At 35.6% G+C, this 26,640-nt stretch overlaps 1 long non-coding RNA gene across 7 annotated transcripts in view; it reads left to right on the top strand.

Annotated features, from left to right (window-relative positions):
• LOC113178735 (uncharacterized) overlaps positions 1 to 26,640 on the top strand; it is an 84,849-nt gene that overhangs the window by 5,094 nt on the left and 53,115 nt on the right. For 6 of the 7 annotated variants that reach the window (XR_013343268.1, XR_013343270.1, XR_013343271.1 and 3 more), the window contains 2 exons: positions 20,464 to 20,545; positions 24,868 to 25,013. This is a non-coding gene — a long non-coding RNA (uncharacterized LOC113178735). The remainder of the gene's footprint in view (positions 1 to 20,463; positions 20,546 to 24,867; positions 25,014 to 26,640) is intronic. The other variant, XR_003300256.2, reaches the window with a different exon arrangement.

Below are 26,640 nucleotides of genomic sequence, written 5' to 3'. Positions count from 1 at the left end.
TAAAATTTTCATTTGCTCATTACCAACAATGGTTATTACTGATCTCATTTTTCTTTTATGGTGCTGGAGACTGAATCCACAGCCTTATGCATGCAATACAAGCACTCTACAAACTGAGCTATATCCCCAGCCCAGCAATGGTTATTATTAAATACTTGTTAATTTATCAGATTAAAACTGCTTATGTTTTACTTTTAACCACTGGGCTACATCCCCAGCATTTTTTATTTTTTATTTTGAGACAGGGTCTCACTAAATTGATTATGGCCTTCCTACATTGCTAAGACTGGCCTGGAACTTGCCATCTTCCTACCTTAGCCTTCCGAGTTGCTGGGATTGTAAGTGTACTCCACTGCATTCCTATCAGGAATGGAACCAAGGGGAGCTTAGTCACTAAGACACCCCCTTTTTATTATTTTATTTTGAAACTGGGTCTCGCTATGTTACTTAGGGCCTCGCTAAATTGTTGAGGTTGGCTTTGAACTAGAGATTCTCCTGCCTTAGCATACCATGTTGTTGGGATTACAGACATGTGCCAAGGTGCACAGCTTAATATTTTTTTTAATTTACAGATACTCATAATTTTTTCTTGTTAATTGTATAATTGCATAATTTCACTTTAACCTTGTTTGTAATTTTTTGTTAATTTGTAAAACTTTTTATAAATTATAGCTATTTACTTCATGTCATTTATGACAATTAATAGATACTGTGTCAAAGAACATAAAAAGGTATTCTGGAGGCTGGGGCTATAGCTCACTGGTAAAGTGCTTGCCTCGCATGTGTGAGACACTGGGTTGGAGCCTCAGCATCACTTAAAAATAAATAAAGATATTGTGTGTCCATCTACAACTAAAAAAATTTTTTAAAAATTTAAAAAAGGTATTCTAGAGAATACAGGAAATCATTCTCTTTGCCTCATCATGGTGTCAAAATTATTTTCTTCTTAAGATCTTAGTTAAAAGTACATAAAACTCAGTAGCTTTTATTTAGACCTTAAAAATGTCAGATATTTTCCATAACATCTTTGACACATTTAAAATTATTTTCTCAGATTCTACTGATGCCTTTTTTTTTTTGCTAAAGAACTGATCATAAAGGAACTAAAAATTTCTGGGTGTTCAAACTGTCTTTATGACTATGCCCTATAATTTTCCATGCTTGCTTTTTTTTTTTTACAACACACATTTTTCTTTCTTTTTTTTTTTAAGAGAGAGAGAGAGAGAGAGAGAGAGAGAGAGAGAGAGAGAGAGAGAGAGAATTTTGATATTTATTTTTTTACTATCTGGCGGTCACAACATTGTTTGTATGTGGTGCTGAGGATCGAACCTGGGTCGTACGCATGCCAGACGAGCGTGCTACCGCTTGAGCCACATCCCCAGCCCCCCATGCTTGCTTTTGGTTGCTTTCAATTATATGCTCACCTGTTTTTGCCTACTGAGCAGAACTGCCATTTCTGGGAATGCTTTGGTAGTTTGTGTCTCTCAAGGTTTTAATATTTCATTAGAGTTGTAGAATTTAGCAGCACAAAATTGTTTATAATATTTCCTTCATATATATACATCTATATATATTTATTTGTGTGTGTGTGTGTGTGTGTGAGAGAGAGAGAGAGAGAGAGAGAGAGAGAGAGAGAGAGAGAGAGATAGATGCTGGGGATCAAACCCAGGGCTTTGTGCATGTGAGGCAAGCATTCTACCAACTGATCTATATCCCCAGCCTTCCTTTATATACTTTTAAAATCTGTAGAATATTAAGTTAGTCCTGACCTTGGTCATTTGTGTTTTCTCGTTTTTTTTCCCCCTGATCACTATACTGGGATCATAGTTTGTTGATTTTATTGATCTTTTCACATAATGTGTTTCTGTTTTTATTTATTGTTCTTCAATGTTTTTCTTTTTTTGGGGGGGAGGGTGGGTACCATGGATTGAACTCAGGGGCACCCAACCACTAAGCCACATCCCCAGCCCTATATTGTATTTTATTTAGGGACAGGGTCTCACTGAGATGCTTAGTGCCTCCCCGTTTCTGAGGCTGGCTTTGAACTCATAATCCTCCTGCTTCAACCTCAACAGGCATGAGTGAAAGCGCCCAACTGTTTCCTATTTTATTGATTACTGTTGTGGTGTTATTTCCTTTATTCTGATTATTTTGGGTTTCATTTGATCTTTCCCCTCTCTTTTTAAAGATAGAAGTTAAAGCTGGGCATGTGGGGCATGCCTGTGATTCCAGTGGCTGGGGAACCTGAGGCAAGAGGATCCTAGGTTGGAAGCCTGTCTAAGAAATTTAGCAATTTAGCTGTAAGCTACTTTGTGAGACCCTGTCTCAAAATAAAGATTAAAAAGGGGTGGGGATGTGGCTCAGTGATTAAACACCCTTGGTTCAATCCCTGCTACTAAAAAAAAAAAAAAAAAAAAAAGCTAAGCTCATCAATTAAAAAACATTCTTTTTTAAAAATACAGATGTTAATGCTATAAATGTCCTTCTAAGTTTTGCTTATGTTGTATTCCACAAATTTTGACATTTTATATTTATATTAGCTCAATTCAAAAACTTTCTATTGATGTCTTTGACATATTGATTATTTAGAAGAATGATTTATTTTAGCTTCCAAGTGCTGAGGGATTTTTCCAGATCCTTTTTTGTTATTGAAATCTGACATAAAATTATATTTAAGAACATACTTTGTATGATTTCCATTCATTTAAATTTTTAAGTTTTGTCTTTTGAACCAGGAAATATAGCTAATTTCATCAACATTTTGGGTGCATTAAGGGGAGTATATTTTATTGCTGTTGGATGGATTGTTCGATCATGACAATTGGTCAAATTGGTTATTACTGCTGGGTGTTGTGGTACATGCCTACAAGCCCAGCAGCTCAAGAAGCTGAGGCAGGAGGATCATAAGTTCAAAGTCAGACTCAGCAATTTAGGGAGGCCCCAAGGAACTTAGTGAGACCCTGTCTCAAAAAATAGAAAGGGGTAGGTATGTGGCTCAGTGATTAAGTGTCCCTGCTACCAAAATTAAATAAATAAATAAATAGATAATTGGTTAATACTATTGCTCAAGTCTTCTATACCTTTGTTTGTTTTCGTATTGGGGTTGAACCCAGGAACACTTTACCAATGAGCCACATTCCCAACCCTTTTTATTTTTTATTTTGAAACAGGGTCTCGCTAGTTTTGAATTTTCAATCCTTCTGCCTCAGCCTCCCAAACTGGGATTGTAGTGTGTGTACCACCATGTGTAGCATGTCTTCTATAACTTTATGGATTTTTATCTCTTCTTCTATCAATTATTGAGAGAGGGGAATTGAAATCTCTGACATTAATGGTTGACATCTCTAGATCTCCTTTAAGTTCATTAATTTTTGCTTCATGTATACTAAGGCTCTATTATTGGATATGTAAATGTTTAGGATTATTATGTCCTCTTGATGAACTGACTCATTTATCATTGTAAAATTATCCCCTCAATCCCTGAAAACATTCTTTGCTCTGAAATCTGCTTGTCTGATATTAATAAAGTCTGTATAGCTTTTTTTTTTTTTGTTGTTGTTGTTGTTTTCTGATATTGGGGATTGAACCCAGAGGTGTTTTACCACTAAGCCATATCCACAGCCCTTTAAATTTTTTTTTTTTTTACACAATACCTTTAATTAATTAATTTTTATGTGATGCTGAGGATTGAACCCAGTGCCCCAGCTGTTCTAGGCAAGTGCTCTACCACTGAGCCACAACTTGCCACAACACCAGCTCCCCCCAACCTCATTTTAAAAAAGAATTTTGAGACAGGGTCTTGCTGAATTGCCCAGGCTGGTTTCAAATTTGCAATTCTCCTGCCTCAGTTTCTCCAGTAGCTAGGAAGATAGGCATATGCCACTATGCCCAGCTTTTTTCTGTTTTTTTTTTAACATTTAGTCAAATTGTAAATTTGTATTTAAAGTGAGTTCAGTATAAGTAGGACACTTGCTAAATCTTATTTTGTCCAATCCAACAATCTCTGCTTTTTACATGGTGTTTTTAGATAATCTCTAATTGCTTTGAGCATTGAAACATTTGGGCTTAAATAAATCATATTGCTCTTCATTTACTGTTTTTGCTAACATTTTTTTTCTAGTTTACTTTTCCTATTTTGGATTATTAAATACTGTTATTCAGTTTTGTCTCTCTTGTTGGTTTATTAACTATAATTCTTTTTATTTTTGGTAGTTTTTTTTTTTTTTTGCTTTGAGATTTACAATACACATCTTTAATTTACCATGGTCTATCTTTTTTTTTTCTTATGTTCTATGTTAAAGTGATATTAAATCACTTTTCACGCAGTATAATATATTGTAACATTATACTCTCATTTGTTTCCTTCCAGCTTTTGGGCTACACATTTTACCTTTTTATATGTTATAGGCCCCAAAATATGCTGTTCTGCTTTAGCCAGTTAGTTATCACTTAAAGAGATTTAAAAAACAAGTGATAATAACTGTATAATTACCATGCAGTTACCACTGCTGGTGCTTTTCTTTCTTTTGTATAGATAGAGATTTCTATCTGGTATCATTTTCTTTCTGATTAAAGGATTTCATTTAACATTTTATATAGTAAAGTTCTGTTTGCTAGTGATAAATTCTGTTAGCTTTTGTATCTATGAAAGAGTTTTTTATTTCCTTTCTTTTTTGGCAGGTGAGGATGGGGTACCAGGGATTGAACTCAGGAGCACTCAACCACTAAGCCACACTCTCAGTCCTTTTTTGTATTTTATCTAGATACAGGGTCTCATTGAGTTGCTTAGTGCCTGGCTTTTGCTGAGGCTGGCTTTGAGTTTGCAATCCTCCTGTCTTAGCCTCCTGAGCCACTGAGATTACAGGAGTGTGCCACCGCCCACCTGGCCCCTTCTTTTTTAAATTATTTTTTTCCTGTGTATAGAATTGTAGGTCAATAGCTTATTCCTTATAGTATTTAAAAAATAGTCCTACCCTATACCTGTCTTCCAACTTGCATTATCTACAATAAGAAATCTATAATCTTTCCTCTCCTCTTCCTCCTTCTTCTTCTTCTTCTTTTTTTTTTTTTTTTTTTTTTTTTGGTACTGGGGATTGAAGCAAGAGACACCTTACCATTGAGTTACATCCCAAGAACTTTTCATTATTTATTTTGAGACAGGATCTCACTAAGTTGTTTAGTGCCTCCCTAAGTTGCTGAGAGTGGCTTCAAACTTGCAATCCTCCTGCTTCAGCATCTGAGTTGCTGGGATCACCAATATGCACCATGGAACCCAGCAAAAATTCTATAATCTTTAAAAAAAATCTTTATCCCTTTGCATATATCTTTTTTCTTAGCTTCTTTTAAAGTTTTTCTCTTTTCAATGATTTTTTTTCAAGCAATTTGTTTATGATATGTCTTCTATTGTTTTTTTTCATATCACTTATGCTCACGGTTCAGATATTTGGATATATGGGTTTATAGCATTTATGAAATTTGGAAAAATAATTCAGGTTTTATTTCTTCTAAGTTTTTTTTGGTCATCTCATCTCTCCTTCCCTTTGTAGACCCTGATCACTTGAAGCTCTTCTTTAGCTTACAAATGTCCTGTTATTCTGTTCTTCCCCCCTTCTGTATTTTAGTTTCTATTTCTAGGCTATTTCACTCATTAATCTTTTCTTCTGTGCTGTCTTGCTATAGTTAATTTCATTCAGTATATTTTTCACTTCAGATATAGTAGATTTCATATACATTCGATCTTTCCTTAAACTTGCTAAATGTGAAATATAGTTAGAATGCTCGAAATACAGATTTTAATGTCTTTCTGTAGGATTTCTCTCATCTTTGAAAATTTGGGGTAATTTTCTATTAATTTTTCTTCTTAATTATGAGTCGTTATTTTCCTTCTTGTGTGCATGCTTGGTAAATTTTCCCTGTATGCCCAACAGTGGAGTTTTATCTTATTGGGTACACGGATTATTTTGCCATCCCTATGAAAATTCTTGAACTTTGCTCTGGGATATAGTTAAGTTACATGGAAACAACTTGATCCTCCTGGATCAAATTTGGTTAGGTGATATTAGAGTAGCATTTGCTCTAGGACCAATTTTGCCCGACTTCTGAGGCAAGACTCTTCTGAGTACTCTTCCTTATAATTCAGAAATTATAAAGTTTGCCAGTTTGAGCCATGAAAGCAGGAACTGTTTTTAGTCCTATATTAAATCTGATGCTTGCTTATTGTACCTTTAAATCTTTGTTTTTTTTCCCCTGGTTTCTAGTCATTTCCTTACATATGCACTGATAAACTTCCTGAGTTCATTCAATAGAGATCTCTTCTGTCTGTTAATCTGCATTATGAACTCTAGCTTGCTTTGTCCCTCAGATTCTCAGCTCCAACTCTTCAAATCCAGGAAACCACTTGGATTCCTCTCCTTGTGCCACAGCCTGGAAACTCTTGCAGGCATTAAAATGGGCAGTTGTAAAATTAGTTCAGTTTGTTTTCTGCTTCTCAGATAGCACTATCCTTTTGTTACCTAATGTCCAATGTCTTTTAAACAATCATCTAGGGGCTGGGGATATAGCTCATTTGGTAGAGTGTTTACCTTGTATGCATAAGGCCCTGGGTTCAATCCCCAGCACCAAAAAAAAAAAAAAAAAAAAAAAAAAAAAGATTATATCTAAATAAAAGTCTTCTGGGCTTGGTGGCCCATTCCTATCATCCCATCTGTTTGGCAGGCTGAGACAGGAGGATTTCAAATTTGAGGCCAGCTGCAGCAATTTATCGAGACCTTGTCTCAAAACCAAAGAACAAAAATCAACCAACCAAAAACAAAAACAAGCCCAAAGGCTTGAAGAGACAACTTACAATATAGAAAAAAAAATATTTGCAGCCCATACATGAATAAGTGATTAATATCCAAAATATAGAAGGAACTCAAAAAGTTCAATAGCCAAAAAAACAAATAATCAATAGCCAGAAAATAAATAACCTGATTTAAAAAAGGGTAAAGTACATGAATAGATATTTCTCAAAACAATATATATAAAACGTTGGCTGGGGTTGTGGCTTAGAGGCAGAGCGCTTGCCTAGCATGTGTGAGGCATTGGGTTTGATTCTCAGCACCACATATCAATAAATAAAATAAATGTCCATTGACAACTAAAAAAAAATACATAAAACATCCAACAAGTTGCTGGGTGTGATGGTGCCCACCTATAATCCCAGTGACTCTGGAAGCTGAGGCAAGAGGATGGCAAGTTCGAAAGTTCGAAGCCAATCTTAGCAATTTAGGGAGGCCATGAGAAACTCAGTGAGCTTCGTCTCAAAATAAAAAAAAAAATATAAAGGGCTGGAGATGTGGTCAGTGGTGTATATATATGTGTGTGTATATATATATATATATATATATATATATATATATATATATAAAAGCCAACAAGCATATGAAAAATATGAAAAATTGTTCAACATCACTAATCATCATGGAAGTCCAGATCAAAACCACAATGTGAAATCACCCTACATTTGTTAGAATGGCCATCATCAAAAAAACAAAAGATAACCAAAACTGGTGAGAATGTTAAGAAAAGGGAACACTTGTATACTGTTGGTGGGAATGTAAATTAGTACAGCCATCATGAAGAACAGGATTGAGAGTCTTCAAAAAAAAAAAATAGGACTATGATAGGATCCAGCAATTCCCCTACTGGGTATATGTTCAAAGGAAGTGAATCATAATGTGGAAGAGATATCAGTGCTCCCATGTAAGATGTGGCACTACCCAAAACAGCCAAGTGTCTATTAAAGCACAAATGCATTAAAAACTATGGTCTATACATACAAAGGAATATTCTTCTGCCTTGAGAAAAGAAGGAAATCCTGACATTTATAATAATGTGAATAGATCTACAAGACATTATGTCAAGTGAAATAAGCCAGGCATAGAAAGACAAATACTGCGTGATATTGCTTAGATGTGAAATATAAAAAAAGTCAGACTCACAAAAATAGCATAAAATGGTGGTTACTAGAGGGTGGTGATGAGGGTGGGGGTGAGGATGGAGATGCAGGGGAATGGGGGGGTATTGTTGGTTGAAGGACATAGAATTTCATTTATGAGCAATAATTTTAAGAGATCTATTGTAAACCCCAGTGACTACAATTAATAACATACCATGTATTTGAAAATCACTAAGAGTAGATTTTAAATGTTCTCATCACAAAAAATAAGTATGTGAGGTAATGCATATACTAAATAGTTCAATATATTCATTCTACAACGTATACATATATTAAAGCATCATATTGTGCATCATTAATATATACAACTTTTACCAGTCAATTAAAAAATTAATTTAAACAATTCAGTCAACATTACCTGTTGATCCTTGTTGGAAAACAGAATTTGGATATAATATAAACATGGCAGTTTTAGCATGTGATGCATGCTAAAAGTGTGATACTTTTTGTGTGTGTGTGTGTGTGTCACTGCAGATTGACCCCAGGGCCTCATACATGCTAGACAGGCACTCTACTGAGCTATATCCCTAGCCCTAAGAGTAGGAGACTTTTAAAGGTCATTCATCCTTTGACTGGAATCTAGCCAGGTTTTAAACTTTTTGCCTTATATTCTAGATAGTTTATTTGCAAAATTAGGTAAAATTTGGGAATCTTAGGGATAATTCTTCTCAGATGGCATATCTTGGCAAGGTTTATGACATTTTATACCTATTTTTCACTGACATTATGATATCTTGTGAGGTTTTATTTTAGTATTTAGTTTAAAGAATAAGATAAAGACGCTATGATGAATCTCATGAATAGCCTTTGCCTAGAAAACAAACACAGTGATTGCTCTTTACACATAACCTGAAATCAAGAACAATACCAGCATCTAAAGATACAGGAATTTAAATCACAAGTGCATAAGGTTTGAATCCTGATATACCTGAACCATGTTTTGTACTACCTCAGCTTTCAAAAATCTGTAATTTTTCTATTGAATTGGGAGTTATTCATTTTGAGGGTAATAAAGAAATTCCAATTTGAACTTCTGCGTATCTTTTAATCGGAATTTTCCCAAAGCACAAAAGTAAAAAGTGTAAAAGTTGCTGTGTTTCATTAGTTTCATTCTTTTGAATGTTGCTACCCTGAAAGCTCTGTGTGAAATTATTAGAAGACAAGTTTTCAAATGGTGGTAAAAGAAGATGCATATGTGGGGACTCACTCAAAGGGCATTATTTAAAAAAGAAATTTTGTAGCCACCCAGATCTCAGGGTAGCTATGTCCATTCAAGGATAGAGAATCTGCCATCCGTGTGATTATTTTTACATCTGAACTTTTTTTTATACACCAGAGAGACTCAAAACTTTCAGGGTCATTTGCCCAGCATGTAGTGGAATGTCCTGTGCAATAGATTCCAATTAATATGACCATGTTCAATGGCCCTGTATCACCAATGATGTATAACTTCTTTCCACTTGGCTTTATATGGCACTTCTTTGTTGCAGCTGTAACCAGGTCTATCGCCCCTTTGATAAAAATTTCAGTTACCCCAGAGAGAAGCTTTCAATTTTATTAAGCATTGAAGTCCACACATTTGTTCTTTTTCAGAAGAGCAGATCAAAAGCACTCTTTCTAAGGAAGTAATCTGATAAATTAGGATAGTACTGGTGGACTTTGGCAATAATGTTTTTCTGTAATTGAAACCTAAGAACTTGTATAAACTGACTAGACTATCATGAACTTTTTAGCATTTAACAAAAGTTTCTTTCATTTTTTAAAAAAGTAAATAGGGTTCCTTGATTCTATTTAACCAGTTCTTTAGCATGCTGTGTCTTTTTGGTTGTGGTTAGGAAAACCTCAATCTAGGTTTAGTGATAGGGAACTGACAATCAAGGAAAAAAGCAATTAGATCATCAAGTTGTGGTATAGAGAAAAGCCTGTGGTTTTTCAGTCCTATCTTTCACATTAATTCACTGTAAAAACTGGAGCAGGAGACTCAATTTTTTTCTGGGCCACAGTTTCCTCATCTTTGAAAAGGAAGGATTAATTGTATGGTATGTAAAACTTCTACTGAATCAGAAATTCTCTAATTCTAAATGCCATACTTTGTATTTACATATAGCCATTTCTTTTTCCTTTGTGTCTCCTGCCTGCTACAATTTCAGGTTTAGTTTGGCAATGGAATAATATGATGTAGTACTGCTTCACAAAAGAGCCCAGACAGAGTCTCATTTTTTTCCATAGTCCCAAACTGCAAGAGTTTGGAAAAGACACCAGACAGGCTCTTGTTGAGAAAATTCTCTCTCTCATACACACACACACACACACACACACACACACACACACACGTTCACACATATCAGATTTCTTCACAGCTGATGAGACAAATGTTGCCTTCTGTGTAAGTCTGAATTTGAGTGCTACCCCCTGTTATTAGCACCTTCAAAGGTTTAGAATGAGATCTTTAAATTCCAGTTTGTGGTATTTCAATCCTTGGGAGGGGTATCCTGAATCAAAATGCATGCCACACACTGCCTGTAGACTGAATATAATTACTTGTAGTGGTTTGTCAATGGGTGCTTAAAATATCAGCATTACATGTAGAAGTCTTAAAAATATTTTATCACTAAATGGAAACTATTTTGTATATGGATTCTTTCTAAATTTTAAGCTCTGATGATTGGGATTTAGAGGGGATCATGTTCTTCAGAAACTAAATACCACCAATATGGGGGTAACATTATTAGAAACATTTTCTTAGGAAGAAGAAATTTAGAAATCAAGTTTCTAATTTAGACCCTTGCCAATCCATTTCTGGTATTAGGCAATTCTCCAAACATCAACAAATGCTAGTTTGATACTGGAGATTGAATCCAGGGGCACTCTACCACTGAGCTATATCCCCAGACCTTTTTAAAATTTTTAAATTTTGAGCTTGGGATTCTCCTACCTCAGTCTCCAAAGCAGCTGGAATTTTGGGTATGTGCCATCTCACCCAACTCTGTGCTGAATTTTTAAAGGTTAATTGTAATGTGGAATCTGAAACCATATAAATAATTTTTTTCTATAGGATTATGCCAAAATTCACTGATATTTTTCAAACTGAATGGATCTTTTACTCATGCATGATTTTGTAATATCATTCATTTATTATTGAAAAAAAGTTGGTTCACTGACTTAGTTTGATTTTTCTGAATGCTGATTCATTTCATTATTACTATACCAAGAGATCTTTTTGTTAAAACCACCACCAATCCTGTCAGGAAAACCTGTAAATGTGAAGAAAAAAAAGAAAAAAAAAAAAAAACAAATTCATGATGACAGATTAAAGTCTTCCAAATATGTTACTTTTTATCTTACAGGTTCAAATTTTATTTTAGGCAATAAATACCCTTTCTTTTTGTTTACCTATAAATATAAAAAGGTCTGCCAAATACTTGATGTGAGAAATCCACGTTTGTTTACTGGTCTTTTTCTCAAGCAAAAATAATGTTCCATGAAAACAGGTTGATTCCCCCTCTAACTCAATTGTGCCATTTTTTTCCCCAGAGACAACCATGTTACTTCAATATGCAGCAATAGTGTTTCATGAACACTTTTCATTTCATTATGCAGAATGCTAATAAGACATGTACTCAAGGATCTAGATTTATAAAAGTAATATTTTTATTGCTTTTTTTTCTTACTCTTTTTCTTTTTTTTGGCAGGGGCAGGGGGTGGGGTGTGGGGTGGAACTGCAGATTGAACTCAGGGATGCTTTGCCACCAAGATACATCCCCAGCCCTTTTTTTATTTTTTATTTTGAGGTAAGATCTCACTAAGTTGCTTAGGGCCTCACTAAATTGCTGAGACTGACCTCAAACTTGCATTCCTGTTGCTTCAGCCTCCCAGGTCACTGAAATTATAGGTGTGTGTCAATGTTCCTGGCTATAAAAGACATTCTTGAATGAAACTGGCATTTTAGGGCTCTTGTTGTTACTCAGTGGTAGAGCGCTTGCCTGGCATGTGCTGCGGGGCCCTGGGTTCAATTCTCAGCACCACATATAAATAAAATAACTACAACTAAAAAATAAATATTTTTTTTTTTAAAAAGAAAGAAAGAATGGCCTGTGTCCCCTAAGGAAAACCTCCACGTGTGACCCTCAAGGCCCCTGCAAGGGAGGACCATGGGGGTGGAACTGCCACCAGGGGGACATCTGGGTGTCAAAAAGAAAAAAAGAAACTGGCATTTTATTTTTGATGTGCCTGTCTGATGGTGAAGTGTGTGATAACTACCAATGTAGTTTGATATCAGTCCTTGAATCTTCCTAAGGACCACTCCTCCCGCCCGTTGATTTTACACCATTGGTAATTATTAACACAGTGAAGAAAAAAACTAACATCTTAAATTTATTATAAAAATAGCTTTGTTCTTGCAGACTTTTAAAAGGGAGCTTGGAGACCCCAGGAGAATGCAGATTGCATTTTGAGAATTTCTGGACGAGAGTTTAAGATTGTAATGGTCTTGACTTCTCTCTTTTAGTTGTCAGAAGAACGGGTCAGCTTCTCACTGCTCCCTTTGACACAGAATTGTTTCATCAGGAGTAAAGAATTATTGACACTGAGGTCCACTCATTAGAAGAGGGACCTACTTAATGACTGAGGCAAGATGTAAAAGCAGAGGGAACTTGAGCTAATGTAGTTGGTACCAGTAAGCAGCACATAACTGCTCTCTTCTAACTATATTTGACTCTTTCCCCAAGTGGGACAATAATAAACAGACCCTTAAGAAATTCTTGGTATAGGGGAAAGGTCAGAATTTTAATCTGGACTAAAGATAAAGTCCATGTACTTGAACACTATCTTACTCAGATCTCTATGCAACTACTTAGCCCTGAAAACCAAGGAATTTAAAAGATAAATATCTTCCAGAAATGACGGATGAAGCTGCTGGTAGTTGAAACAGACTCTATAGACACCCTTGAAAGAATTTAGTAATAACAAAAGCCCAAAGGATTTGGGGAGAAACTGGAAGGATTTTAATAAATGCAGTAAATGGAGATTTTTTCTAGCCATTTATAGAGCGTATAACAGCCTAGGGGTTAACAGTGCTGTTTTTGAATGATTCCAAGCCTGAAACTACTACCTACCACCTGTGTGGTTATGGGCAAGTTATTTAACTTCTCTGTGCTTCATTGTACACAAAAATAAAGAAAACTGGGTGCAGTGGTGCAAGCCTATTATCCCAGCAGCTCAGGAGGCTGAGGCAGGAGGATTACAAGTTAAAAACTAGCCTAAACAACTTACTAAGCATCTTAGTAAGACCCTATCTTAAAATTTAAGGCAAAGGACTGGTGATGTAACTCAGTGGAAGAGTTACTGGGCTCAATACTAGTATATATATAAAAAAAAAGAATGAAAGAAGTCAGAATGATGAGGGATCATGATAATAATGCTGACTCTTGAGTCTTCTATTAGGATTGGTCTGATAAGGAGTAGAGCACATGACAGGCATTAGTGAAATTTAGCTATTAGAGTTATTTGTAATGCTGGGAACATGATAACCATTTAAAACAATAGGGTATTGTTACTTTCTTTATTTTAATTTGGTACTGGGGATTGAACCCAGGGGAGCTTTACCAATGAGGTACATTGTCAGACTTTTTATTTTTTCTTATTTTGAGACAGGATCTTGCTAAATTGCTGAAGGTCTCACTAAATTGCTGAAGCTGGCCTCAAAGTTGCTATCCTCTTGCTTTAGCCTCCAGAATTGCTGGGATTACAGACACGTGGAACAGTGCCTGGTTCGATTTGTCTATTATTATTGAACACACTGCCCTCTGCATCTCAATACTATCGCAAACATAGCTTTCATTTATTTTTCATTTATTTTACAGATTTGTTGGTTCCCAATGATTTACTGAACACAAACTGTGTAATAGTAGCTGTGCTGAATGATGAACCTATGGTTAGCAGCTCTAATGTAGCTATTTTTTTTTTTTTGTGGTAGATTCTAAGACAGACAATTAGCATAGTGATTTTTTACAGGCTTCCTCAGATCATGCAGCTAATGTCAAGCATTCCACCTTTTTCCTCTATTCATTTTTTTAAAAATTTTAAATTAGAGGCAGTCTGCTGATAACTGTGTCTTGATCTTTTGTCCAGCATTTGACAGTAAGAATTTTTTTCAGTGTTGGGAATCAAACCCAGGGCCCTTGAACATGCTAGGTAAATGTTCTGCCACTGAGCTACACCCCCAATCCAAGGCCAACATTTTAAATCAAACAATAGATATGAAAGTAAGTGTCTTTCTGATATTATCATAAAGGTTTTTAAAATTCAGGCCCAAAACACTTTACATAGGATGTGGTTCTCTTACAAAAGTTAAAATATAAAGTAATATTATGCCAGTGATACAAATAGATTCTTTGATAGGAAAATCTCGATTCATTTCTCACCATGGTGATGTATCTGGTGCTTGAAAATTTCTTAAGAGCTGCACATTTGCAGATGAAAATGAAGTTCTTTGCTCCTATCCTTATCAAAAACAAATTTCTTGAGAAGTTGAAGCTTCTCCCTCAGAACTGAAGAACGTAAGTGCCAACAATTTATTCACTGAAACTGAAAATAAGATTGAAAATTTAAAGAAGATAATCTTTGAGTGGTAGGAAAAGCTAATCGTTTTTCTTTAACAATCCTTAAGCTTCATTCTTCCTGAAAGTTTAAATTCTCCGTAATCTTAGCAAACACTGGAATGTATGAAAATCATAGTACAGGTATACAGCAAATTTGTCTTCAAAATTTCTTGTCTGACAGATTGGAAAATTGAATAATATTTTAAATGCATTAGCAGAAATCCTTACATAAAAGAATCCTAAGATAAATCCTATCCATCCTAACGAATTCTATTATTAACTACAGAAAAATCCTCTCTAAATTATATTTTGAATGTCTGGCTTTGTGTATTTCATGTATTTTAAGGCAAGATGTGTTATAGTAGAAGCTATTATAAATTTTTTTTATTTATCAATCGAGAATCAATCATACGGTGTTATTGTAGAGTAAAGGATTGTGAAGGAAATAAAACTGTGAGGTGGGTCATGACTGAGTGATACCAGTGATAGAATTAATTTCAGTATGTGTTTTCCTGAACTTCTCAATACCCTTCAATGCCACTGGCCACTCCTTCTTTCTTGAGTGTGCTCTTTTGTTGTTGTTTTTATTTATGCTTGTCTCAACTCTTTCTTTTTTGCTTCTTTATTTTCAGGGTTCTCTTCTGTCTTTCCTTTTATGCATTAAGTTATCTGTATCTATGGATAGAGCTCTATTGGTTGCAGTCTTGGGGCTGTCTTGATTTCACAGAGCCAGACTTCATGGATTCAAATCCTGACTATAATGTTTGAACTCCGTATAGACAAAACTTTAACTTCATGTGCGTTCCTTTCCTAATTAAAAAAAAAAAAGAGAGAAATAAAAAATAAAAGTACTTCATGGGGTTATTATGAAGGTTAAGTAAATAACATTTAAGGAAGTTAGATTAGTATTTGGTACATAACAGGCATTCAGTATGTTTGTTTGATTTTAGTACTAGAAATTGAACCCAGGGGTGCTCAACCCCTGAGCCACTTTTTATTTTTACTTTGATACAGGGTCTCACTAAGTTGCTTAGTGCTTCACTAAGTTGCTGGGGCTGGTTTTGAACTCCTGTCTCAGCCTCCCGAGCTGCTGGGATTACAGGCATGTACCACCACACCAGGTTTCAGAATGTTTTAATTCTCCATTAAAAATATTTTTATTTCCTAAGTAAATGCATGAATTACATAGGCTGAAAATCCTAAATTTGTAATCTATAATCACATACTTCAAATTGTGTTTAGAAGTGAAAGTTGTTAATCTACCTTTTTGTAGATCTCTTTCCCATTCCTAACTTGATCCTCAAATCATTCCAATATGAAAACTTCATAAAATATTTTTTTAAAAGAGGGGAAAAAAAAACCTGTTTTCAGCAATTAGCATAGTTGATCTTGTTTTATTTATATTGCCATGCCCAAACTAGAGAGTTTTTGGAAGTGAATCCCAAACACCATATTATACATATATATTTTTTTATGTTATCTATAAAATCATTACTTTTATTTTTTCATTTTTTAAAGACACTTAAAACCTTTACCAAAATATCGTGAATTGCTTCAAAATTGTACTTTATTTGCTGTTGATTTCAATTAGAACCCCAAGTGGCAATGATTGATAAACTTTTGTTCCTCTTCATCCTTCTCATTCTGAATCTTCCCTCCCTAAACATTTTTGTTGAAGAAAGAGTCATTCTCCTTGTAGTTTTTCTCAGTCCCTAGAGTTTCCTGTGAAGTGGTCCTTAGAGTTAAAGTCTTGGCTTGGTTTTTTTTTTTTTTTTTTTTAGGTTATTCTTTGACAAGATTTCTGCATGGGAAATGTTGAGCATTTTCATCAGGAAGCACAGAGGTCTGGTTGTCCTCTCTTTATTTGTGATATTAATATCTGTTTATGGCCATTGTTTAGAGTAGGCCCGTTATACCATTAATTGTTATGAAATGTTAATATTCTTTTTATAACCGTTTCATGTATTAGCTGAAATATTTTTGTACAGAGACTCTGCTCACAAATTTTGGTTACCCTCCAGTACCTACCACATAGGAAAGACAAAATACTCAGTTCTTTCACTTTATCTGTCCCTATCTTCTCACAGTTTATCCTCTCTCTCTGTATATGGTCATTTAAAAACCTTTTTTTTTTTAAGCTTTCCATTAAAAAAAAATAATAAAAAACTTAAAAAAATGGTAACCATAACAGTCCTTGAACTTGTTCTTTTCATTTACTTGTATATCGTGGAGATCACTTTTATAGCAGTGTATAATAACAGCTTTATTTCCTTTTATAGTTTCCTAACACTTAATTGAGTGGCTACATCATGCTATTCAACCAGAACACTTTCTGACGGATGTTTGCTTTGTTCCCCGGTGTGCGCTGATCAGTGTTCCACAACCAGCTCTCTACAAAGGAAAAAGTCCTGATTTGGAGTATTTGCAAATTTCTGTGGTATAAACATTCCCACCATGGCTGATTTCAAGCTCCTACCATGATGCCCCTGAGGTGAAGTTGGGGAGTGATGTACAGTGGCACATCCTTCAAATACAATACATGTAGATTACCTTACTATGCTTAATAAAGCCTAGTAAATCAATTAGGAAATGAGGAATTTTGAATGCTTATTACTTTTGCTTTTAATATTATTTAATTGTTATAAGTTTATGTAATTTAATTTCCAATGCCGGCTGTGTTTTAACAACCAGCTTGCTAAATTACTGACAGTTTCACGGCTGGTTCTCACAAGTGGAGAGAAGCCAGCTCTAGTATTTTCACTTGGTTGCTATTACAAATATTTCTTTGATGAATAGTTTTGTACATGTGTCAGTTTTCAGTCATTGCCAATGTATTGTTGGCTCAGAATCTCAAATGTGGAATTATTGAGTCAAAGGATAAATGTGATACTGTGAAATTATTTTCCAAAAAAGCTGTATCATTTGGCACTTATCACTAAAATTATACAAGAGTGTTTCCCTGAATCTTACTATCAGAGCATATTCTCAAGATTTTGGATTCTTTTCCCCAAAATAGGTGAGAATTGTTATCTCATTATAGATCACATCTACATTTATGTTAGTATGAGTGAGGTTGATCAGATATCTTTTTATATCTGGCATGACTGATACCTTCTTTGCCCCCCATTCCTCATATCTAGCTCATTACCAAGGATTTCTTTTTCTTTTTCAGTCTCAATTGCTACAATTCCAGGTGATGCTACAATCCTCTTATCTGGATTAATAATTAATCTTCCTATTTTTTTCTTCCTGCATCCAAAATTGTTGCCTTCCTTAATTCATTCTTTACAGATCACTCAGTCCAATTTTTCCAAGAAAAATGGAATCATATCACTCACCTGCTCCACATGCTAAAGTAGTTTCCCATCATCCTTTAGAATCCAATTCTTCCTTAATCTGACCTACAGGCCTTGGCAGAGAACTTTGTCACAAAACACACTTAACCATATAGGAAGCTTGGAAATATAGTGTGGAATGGAGGACAAAGAGAATTTTCTTATACTAGCACAGGTTAAATACGTAATTAATTAGACAATGGTTAAGTTAGTTTACAGTTTATTTGGGAAGATGTCTTAAAACAGGTGGTAAACATGAGCTGGTGGAGAGAAAGTAGAAGAATGTAAAAGGAAGTAGCAAGAATATCTTGGCAATAGGAAGCAAATGGGAGAGGTTCAAGGTGCAGAAGGAACTACTGTGTGGAGTCTCTAAGAGGCTCAGAAAAACCACAGCTCTTTCCAATTTTTGAGGTTTCCAGAATGTTATAATTAAAAAAATTCCAAAACAGGGCCTCAAAATTTATGGTGTATTTCAAAGACATCTGTTTGATACTTGTAAGTCAATTTGCAACATAATTCCATCATTCAGAAGATGATTACAGGATTTACAAAAAGATATTAGTTTATAACACACCACAGAAGATGTGCTGTGGCAACAGAGCGCAGGTTTTAAAGTTCTACGATGTATATTTCTTTTCAGTCTTACTAGAGTGTCCTTAAGATGGCGTTACCAGTTGAATTGTGTCCTCCTCTGGATTTGCCAGGGTTCTTTGGAGAAACAGAACAAATAGTGTGTGTGTGTGTGTGTGTGTGTGTGTGTGTGTGTGTGTGTGTGTGGTGTTTATGACTTATTGATTTTGGTATTGGGAATTGAACCCAGGGGTGCTTTACCCTGGAGCTACATCTCAGTCGTTTTTATTTTTTATTTTGAGGCACGGTCTTATTTAGTTGTCTAGGAAAGCCTTGAACTTGTGCTCCTCCTTCGTGGAATCTCAGGTGTGTACCACTCCACCGGTCTGTTTATAATTTTATATAAGTAATTGGTTCATGCAATTATGTAGGTGTCCAAGTCCAAAATTTCAAGTGTGGGCCAGCAGGCTGGAGACCTGAAGTACTTGATGGTGCAGATAAAATTTGAAGGCTGTCTCCTGGAAAATTCCTTCAGTCTGTTGTTCCATTAAGTGATTGGATGAGCCTCAATCACGTTCGGAAGAGCAATCTGCTTTATGCAAAATTTACTAATTTAAGTGTTATTCTCATACTAAAACAATCTTCAAGATGATACATAAAATTAACCTTCATACCCCACAATAATGATGCCTTGAAGTTCTGATCCTCATCATCTCAGAATGTGAACCCATTCTACTAACACCTTGAGTTGAGACTTAGGCACCAAAACTGTGAAACAATAAGTTTCTATGGTTTTTAACCACCCAGTTTGAGTTACATTGACCCAGCAGCCCCAGAAAACCAGTATAGACTGTATGTATGACTTCAGTTGCAGATATTAAAGAAATTTCTAACTTGGAAGCCCTTTATTATAAAGTTGATGTTTGTAGGTCAACTCACTAAAGGTCAGTTTTCTAAAAAACTGTTAAGAATAGTTTAACAATAATCATCTCACCAGTGTCAAGGGCAAGGTTAAGTTTTTCAAAATAGTTTTTAATAGTTTACTAAACTGGCCTACATCTATCCCTTCATGCTAGTAGCTGTACAAGTTAAAGTTCACATCCTACAAAATAAGCATGAGCATTTATGGCCTCAGGTAGCTACAATCCACAGCAGTGATCAGGCCTCCAACTAGCAGTAAATCGAGTTGAGTTCAAGGAACCATCAGTTAATTTAACCAGAATTTTGGGAAGAAAGATTCTGCCTTATGTAGTGAGTTAAACATTCCCTTAAGATTAAAGAAATCCATATGACTTTCTCCAGATCTAGATTCCCATGGATGTTTTCAGTTGTAAAAGTCTGTGTCTTTTCTTCTGTTTGTTAGGGAACACCATAGTATTGTGGATTTTGTAAGGAAAGTTTGACACCAAGTTGGCTCACACTAAGTAATATATATATATATATATATATATATATATATATATATATATATATTTTTTTTTTTTCCCCCTGGTGCTGGTGATTGAACCCAGGGGTGCTTAACCACTGAGCCACATCCCAAGCCCCTTTTTATTTTTTATTTTGGGGTAGGGTCTCACTAAGTTGCTTAAAGCCTTGCAAAGTTGCTGAGGCTGGCCTTGAACTTGGAATCCTCCTGCCTCAGCCTCAAGCATAGTTGTTGGAGTTATAGGCATGCACTACTACACCCAGCCCACACTAGATATTTTTGAAAGAATAACTCGGAACTCTTGGAGTCAGGCTGGCTTTCAACTCCAACTCTGCCAGTTTCTAACTGATAGCGTCATTGAATCTGACTCTCAATTTCTTCTTCAGTGAAATGTGGGAGAAAAATCTCCCAAGTTTTTCCTTCTTTCTATTAGCTATGCTATTTGCAAGAAATCTATTCTACTTTGGTAAATCAGATAAAAGTTAATGTGATTTTTTTTAAAAAGTAATAGTTTTTGTTTTGTTTATCTTATAGAATTGTGAAATCAACATAATACCGGGTATGGTGACTCACAGTTATAATACCAGGACTGAGGCAGGAGGATCACAAATTTGAGGTCAGTCTCTGTAACTTGGTGAGGCCCTTTCTTAAACTAAAACTAAAACTAACTAACTAACTAAATAAAAAGGACTGAGGATGCAGCTCAGTGGTAAAGCGCGCTCTTGGGTTCTATTCCCAGTGCCCCCCCCCCAAAAAAAAAAAACAGTGTGATAGTAAATAGTAATATTGCTTGACAAAATATATTAATATATGGATGTAACAAATTTATCTTGCTAATATCATCAACAGCTTCAAAATAAATTTCTGGTTCAATATCACGAATAAGCATGCTCTTTTTAAGCCTTTAGGTAAGGAAATTAATTTTTGAAATTTGTAACTGTTTATGCATATTTATAGTTTCAAGTTTAGGATTGCTAATTTATTTAACTTAAAAGATAAACTTATGCAATAGAAGCAAATACAGTTCTTTCCAACTTGGCATAACAACAGGTTCACAAACTGGCATCTGTTGCTCCTAAATGCAAAAATATCTTAAAAAACAAAACTATTTTGCAAGTAATCTGTAGTAAAATTTAATTTCAACTGTTTATAGTCAACTTATTCCACTTAATGTGATTATTTATAATGTCACAGAAAAAGTATGTGATTCTTTCTTCCCATACAGAGCTTAAGAAAGATCAAAAAAGACAAAGCAATTAAAGAGTAGTATGAAGGAGATATTTAAGCTGCATATATTTAAGAGCCAAAGTGAGTGTTATTAGGCCAGGAATGAAATAACTGTAGACTTTAGTTTTTTACCTTCTAGAAAGGTGAAAACAATTTTATTGAATGATTGTGAGCTCAAATTTAACATGGTCCTTTTAACAGAGAAAGTACAGTTTCTGAAATAAACTCGATTTTTCTTGAACAAAGGAGAGTAACCTTGATTCTTCAGAACTTTTCTTTCATCAAAGTTGAACCATCGAATAATAAAGACTCTTGTGTCCTGGTGGCTCATGACACATTATCATTTCATGAATTGGTCTCGAAAAGTGTAGGATCATTGTCAGGCTTAAGAAATAAAGAGTTCGATTTTCAGGAGTCGGATTGAACTTAGAATAAGACTCATATAGGGTTCTTGACCTTAATATTTGCTCAGCCATCTTTCAAGGCTCTGATTTGTTCAATCCCATTTTTACAAGGCACAGTTTTCCAACCCTTGGTTACTGCCTGGTCCTGTCTGTTTCAGGCAAGGTCAAAGTACCCTGTGTGAAGGTTGTGAGTGCAGTCCTTGCTGCCAGTATCCTCCATGATGTTTTTCTATTTGCTTAAAAAAAAAGAAAGAAAGAAAGAAAGAAAGAAAGAAATATCCATATTTAATTTAAACCTCAGACTACACATGCAAAAGCTTGGGCACTTATTTAATAATCTAAAACACTTTGAATATTAATCCATCTGCCCTGCCATCCTTCAAAGGTCTTTTTACAATATTAAATAAAGAAATAGTTTTCTTCAGTAAATACTATAGTGCTATCAGAAGACATGACCAAAAGCATTTCCACTGACAAATATCATCATAGGGTAGTGGTTAGAAGCAGGAAAATTTGGGACTGGACTCAAATTCCAGCTCTGCCACACTTTAATAGTGTGGGGCAAATAACTCAACCTCCTTTCTTTACTTTCTCTCTCTTTTCCTTCCTTCCTTCCTTCCTTCCTTCCTTCCTTCCTTCCTTCCTTCCTTCCTTCCTTCCTTCCTTCCTTCCTTCCTTCCTATTGGTAGCAGGGATTAAACCCACAGGCACTTAACCTCTGAGCTACATCCTTAGCTGCTTTTTTATTTTTTATTTTTGAGACAGGGTCTTGCTAAATTGCTGAACTTGTGATCCTCCTGCCTCAGCCTCCTGAATCACAGACTTGCCTCAACTTTCTTATCTGTAAAATGGAGGCAACAATACAATAGATTTTTCTGGGTAATAAATGTAAAACATTTGGTAAGGTTCCTGCTGTTACATGTAAGAACTCGAGAAACATTTACTTTTTGCCATTATTTGCAGTGAATGAACTTATAACATTTGAAAGCTTTTATTTTGCAAAATTTTCCCACACCATATAACCTCTTCCATTGCTGTCTGCTTCAGTGGCCAACACACATGTCATGTTCTAGTGCCTCTACAGATATATATCTCTGGAATCATGTCCTTCAAAATCCCTAAGAATGGTGGGGAAATATCATGTTTAATTTATTCAAATGTCCCTGGCCAGTATGACTGTGATCCAGAGATTATCATGACTGTATCTTTTTGCCTTCTAGTTTATTTTTTTCTCAATCAAAAAAATGTCCTATTAAATACATTTTTGCTGAGTGTGAAGTTTTACTACTTCCATATTAGAGACTACTGGCAGAGCCTATCAGGCCACAATCCTTTAGAATCCTATTCCAATATCCTATCAGTGAGGAATGACAGAAATAAGGTTTACAGATATCCAAACTCTTATGAGACTGAGCATGTCAATTTTCAAAATATGGAGTATTTTGAAATATGCAGTGGCGTCCACCTATGACCCTAGTGGCTTGGGAGGCTGAGACAGGAAAATCATATAAGTTCAAAGCCAGCAACTGAATGAGGCCCTGAGCAACTCAGCAAGACCCTGTCTCTAAATAAAATATGAAAAAGGGCTGGGGGTTGTGGCTCACCCCTGAGTTCAATCTGGAACCATAAAAAAAAAAGTTATGGAGTGTCAAATTTAGACACACTCAGCTGTATGCATTAGACCACACATTTATTCCATTTTTGAGAATATACACAGTATTTGAAGTTAAAAATAATTTCTGTATTTCTCTTGTTGACTACCTACTATATCCTAGGCACTTGAAATAGTTTTTATTTAGGTACAGCTGAGGTACAGTAATCCTCATTCTACAGGTCTGACAAACATACACAAGTGCACCATGACAAAACCATGGGACAGTCCCACTGCTCCAGAACATTGCCCTGCACCCACAAAATCAGCCCTATCCCCTGCAAGACACTGATCTGCTTCCTGACTCTACACCCCAGTCACAGCCATCATCCCAGGTCACTTTATCTAAAACTCCTCTGAGCGGTAATATTACTCTTGTGGCAGAGATAGAGTTGGCTGAATATTTTTTGCCTTAGGTGATAGCTTGTCCGTAACTTTTAGTCTTATCAGCATCAAGCCATATAACAAAGTGTTAGGAAAAAAAATAGCTACTATCAAGTGACTTGTTTCCCATTAATGGAAGCTGATTACTTTCTTAAAGGGAGATTTTCCCCCCTATGTCATTGCTTCTTCTCAGAGTTTGACTTATTATTTTATTTTTTTTGGCACTGGGGACTGAACCCAGGGCACTTAACCATTGAGCTACATCCCCAGCCCTTTTTTATTTTGATTTGGAGACAAGGTCTTGCCAAGTTGCTTAGAGTGTGGCTAATTTGTGAAGCTGGCTTTGAACTTGCCATCCTCCTGCCTCAGTCTCCTAAATTGCTGGGATTGCAGGTGGGTATCACTGCACCTGGAGTGACACTACTTTGTTTTTTCCTGCATATGTCAGAACTTATGGTTTCTTTCTGCTGTAATACTCAAATGAAGATAGAGTAATGAGACTATAAAATTAATTTTAAAGCTAGAAATTGACCACCGATTTTTATAAAGAGCTTATTTGTATTCCAAAATAATTTAGAGGCAATGTATAAACTCTGTCCTTTAAAAACAATTTTTTTGGGGGGTGCTACCCAGGATTGAACCCATGGGCGTTCTACCCCTGAGCTATGTCCTCAGGCTGTTTTGTTTTGAGACAAGACCTTGTTAATTTTCTAGGGCTGACTTTGAACTCAGTATTCTCCCTCCTCACCCTCTTGAGTAGCTGGGATTTCAGGTGCATGCCACCATACATGGTTCACCTCAGTCCTTGATGGCACAAATAGAGCAAAAATTAGCAAAACGCCCTTAAATACCTGGCTCTAATAAAAACCACCAATCCACCAACAACCAACTTATTAGACTCCATCCAATGACAACAGAATTTGTTGTGCCAAGACTACTAACCAAGATAGTATCTTGGGTCATAAAATAAAACTCAGCAAATTCTTAGAAATGAAAATCATACAAAGTATGTTCTGTAAGTATAACAGAATTAAACCAAAATAAGCCCAGTAATCTTGAATTTTATTTTATTTATTTATCTATTATTTACATACAGTGCTGAGAATCGAACACAGGGCCTCATGCCAGGCCATGTGCTACCGCTGAGCCCCAGCCCCAGTCCCAATCTTGAATTTTTTTTTTAAAGAGAGAGTGAGAAAGAGAGAGAGAGAGAGAGAGAGAGAGAGAGAGAGAGAGAGAGAGAGAGAGAATTTTTTAATATTTATTTTTTAGTTTTCAGTGGACACAACATTTTTGTTTGTATGTGGTGCTGAGGATCGAACCTGGGACCGCACGCATGCCAGGCGAGCGTGCCACCGCTTGAGCCACATCCCCAGCCCCCAATCTTGAATTTTAAATGGTAAAGGTAGAGTTTGTAGGTAAGACCTTGGGCTCTGGATTTGAATAGAAAAGAATTTGAATTCTGGTTGTACTTATTAATATGTTATGGAAGCTTGGACAATTTATTAGATTTATAGGTGTTTTATTTTCTAATTTGTAAAATGGGCATAATAATTATCTATGTCTTACACTATTATCATATTTACATAAAAAGAATAAATTGCCTGGGAGAGTTTACCTCTCATGTGTTCGATGTACCTTGGCTATTATATGAGGTTCTGGAAGCCCACTTAAGGTAAGATTGTTGATAACAAAGGCAGGAACCCCTGTTTGGATTTAAAATAAGAGGAGTGTGACGGATTCCTTGACATCGATCCAGCATAATGCATTTTACTAGAATATCACTCATTTGTTGTTTTGGAAATATTTACTGCATGTGACCTGGGTCTTTATTCACATTCTAGAGCCCAAACTTTGCCTAGCACTGGTGAACTGTGTTTTCTGGGGTTGATTCATACAGCCACCCTCTTTACCACCTTCTTTTGACTGATTAATTTTGTTGATGAAAATGGGAACCATAATAGAAAGAATTCATTCATTTAATAAATGATTACTTGGCACCTACTTTGTAGTGAGCACTATCTTAGATAATGGGAAAAAAATGGCAGAATGTATTGTCTAAAGGGGAAGCAAATACAACAAGCTTTTTTAAAAAAAATTTTTAGTTGTAGATGGACACAATATCTTTTATTTATTTTTATTTTTTAATTTATGTGGTGCTGAGGATTGAACCCAGTGCCCCATGCATGCGAGGCAAACACTCTACTTACTGAGCCACAACCCCAGCCCCAAATACAACAATTTATTATTTATTTATCTATTTTTGGGGTATCAGGGATTGAACCCAAGGGCACTCAACAACTGAGCCACATCCCCAGCCCTTTTTTGTTTTTTATTTAGAGACAGGGTCTCACTGAGTTGCTTAGGGCCTCACTGTTGTTGAAGCTGGCTTTGAACCCACAAGCCTCCTTTCTCAGCCTCCCGTGCCACTGGAATTACAGGTGTGTGCTGCCATGCCCAGCAAATACAATAATTTATAATAAGTAATTAGAATAAAAATAGTGAATGCTGTGACTATTGGAGTACAGTTTAATAGACAAAGACACTTGAGTCCAGATCCCCTTTGCAGTTGCTATTCTTGTCCACTCTGTGTTAAGGATAGCAAATAAGAGATATCGAAACTATTGGCTGGGCTGGTGGATGACAGGCAGGGTGGGAAAGGGGGGCACCCCGTAGTGTGTCCTTGTACATTCATGATGGTGTCATAGACCCAGAGAAGATTAGAACACACTGTTATAAGCTCACCTCTCAGATCATCTTTCAAATTCAGAGATGCCAAAAGATCAAGATTCCAAAATTAGGATCTTATGGGTCTTTCCAAGTGAATATGCTTACAGTTTTGCTAATAATGATTTTATGAGTATTTGTCAAAAGCTGACCTGAGGGAAGGCCTATGCTTGTGAAAAGTAGAAAAGAATTTTATTTAAAAGAAAATGATTTTTTATAACTGAAGATGACTGTTGTAAATTGTGGCTTCTAATAATGTACAGGAAACAGGTGTCTTATGAAGCTGTTTGAGACAGAGACAGAACTCAACAGATGAAA

Source organism: Urocitellus parryii, chromosome 2, assembly GCF_045843805.1.
Source record: "Urocitellus parryii isolate mUroPar1 chromosome 2, mUroPar1.hap1, whole genome shotgun sequence".
In the NCBI taxonomy this organism is placed as follows: Eukaryota; Metazoa; Chordata; class Mammalia; order Rodentia; family Sciuridae; genus Urocitellus; species Urocitellus parryii.
The sequence above is the reverse complement of the archived record's forward strand: the minus strand, read 5'-3'. Positions and strand labels throughout refer to the sequence as shown.